Here is a 2,107-nt window from a genome sequence, read left to right as displayed (position 1 = left end):
ACAGCCAGGAGTATTCCTGAGCACCGCCAGGTGTGGCCCAAAACCAAAAAAAAAAAAAAAAAAAAAAGAAAGAAAGAAAAGAATCTATAGTGCTCTGATTTGCCCTGCAGTTTATGGGATTTTACAGCCTCCATAAACATATAAACCAATTGTTACTATAAATCTCTTTCTCTTCATTTATATTTATATGAAAATGGATGTATAAGTATTCACCTATACATATATTGGTTCATATATGTATATATATATATATATATATAATTGGTTTTAATCTCTGGAGCACCCTATTAAAGGTTTTTAGTGCGGGACCTATTCTGGCTGAAGCCAGTCCTGTTCCTTATTTTGTCCACCAGCTACCACATTCTAAACAGAGAGAGAGAAAGAGAGACAGAGTCAGAGAGATTAGAAGGAAGTAAAAGCTCCCTTAACTTGAATAAACTTTCAATAATGTATTGCCATTATAAAGTAAAATAATGTTTTTGTTTGTTTGTTTTGGAATACACCAGTTCAGGAGTCACTTTTTTTTTAAAGCATAAACAGGTTTACTTTGAAATTCTTTGTTTTTCCTTTTCTTTTTTTTTTTTTTTGTAATAAAGGGAGAGAGAGACAGAGAGAGGAGAGGAAGAGAGAGAGAGGACAGAAAAGGAGGGTAGGAAAGAGGGAGAGAGGGAGAGGAGGAAAAAGGAGGAGAAAGAGAGAAGAGAGGAGGGAAGGAGAGATAGGGAAAGGGAGGGAGGAAGGAGAGAGGGAGAGGGAAAAGAAAAGGAGAGAAAAGCAGGAGGGAGAGAGAGATTTGTGCCTTATTAAGAAATTCTGAGGAAGGGAAGGGAGATGAGAGGAAAAATTGAAAGCTATGTGTTCAAGATAGAGCACCCTCCCCCCTTACACACCCCAGCATGGAAGCAAGAAAGTAAACATCTGAAGAGGGGAGATCCGGATGACATGTGCATGTAGGTACCATGTGGTGGGCCCAGGGAGCACATGTGTCTATGGGATCACTTTTAGCTCAGATTCTAGAATTACTTTTGGCAGTGACAGGGGATCATATAGAGTGCTGGATAGCACACACAAGGCAAGTGCCCTGCCCCATTATACTATTTCTCCCATTCCAGTACAAATAATACATTTATAAAAATAAAAAGCATCAGCTTAAAGGGCTGAGCACATGTGGGAGATCTAGATTCTATCCATAGAGCAACATGGTCTCCCAGGTACTGCTGAGAGTTAACTCTAAGCACCAAGCTGAAAATAGCACTAAAGAACCAATAGGAGTGACCCCCCCAAATATATTAATAATATTGAAACTATATACTCTAAAAGACATTTGACAAATTTCTAGTATCTCAACATATATATTGAAGCCTCCTGATTAAAAAATTATTAATTTTATATGCTAAAGGAGAGAGATTTCAGAAATAATAACTGAACCAAGGCCTGTCCTTTGCTGTTAGTTTAGCATTATGGCATGAAAATAATCATCAGTCTATTTTGTTCTAGTAGGACCACATTACTTATTCAAAATTCTGGAGCCAGATGTCAGAATTAAGAATTATTTTGGAGTTTTTGAAATGAAATGAATATATGTACTACATGTTATTTACACTCCCAGCAGACTCTGGAATAGCACTCACTTTGTACTACCAGATATTAATAACATTTCTGCAATAAAACATGTGAATATTTATGCTAGTTGTCCAAAGACGGTAAATAGTTTATGTCAGTTCAGGTAAGATCTTTCTCTCAAGTGAGTTCAGGTGAGGTCACTACATTCTGCTGCTAAGTGAGCTCTAAACAAAAACTCAGTTTGTGAAGTGTTCTGGATTTTGGAGATGCAGATCTGGGTTAGTGCAGTTGTAGTTCTTATTTCCCTGACTGGGCCATTCACATCTTGATTGCAATGAACTTGGGACAACAGTATCAGGGAGAGACTTGGGGATTCAAACTCAATTTACCTGGGGGCTGCAGGAGGCAAAGTCGGGGTGATCCTTGAGTGCAAAGTCAGTAGTAAGCCTTGAACATTGGGGGGTGTGACCCAAACAACTAAAACAAAATAAAACAAAACAAAAAGATTCCTCTAGGGCAGGGCCACAAAATGTTGTACGGAAGG

Source organism: Suncus etruscus, chromosome 20 (assembly GCF_024139225.1).
Source record: "Suncus etruscus isolate mSunEtr1 chromosome 20, mSunEtr1.pri.cur, whole genome shotgun sequence".
Taxonomy (NCBI): Eukaryota; Metazoa; Chordata; class Mammalia; order Eulipotyphla; family Soricidae; genus Suncus; species Suncus etruscus.
This window is presented reverse-complemented; position numbering follows the sequence as displayed.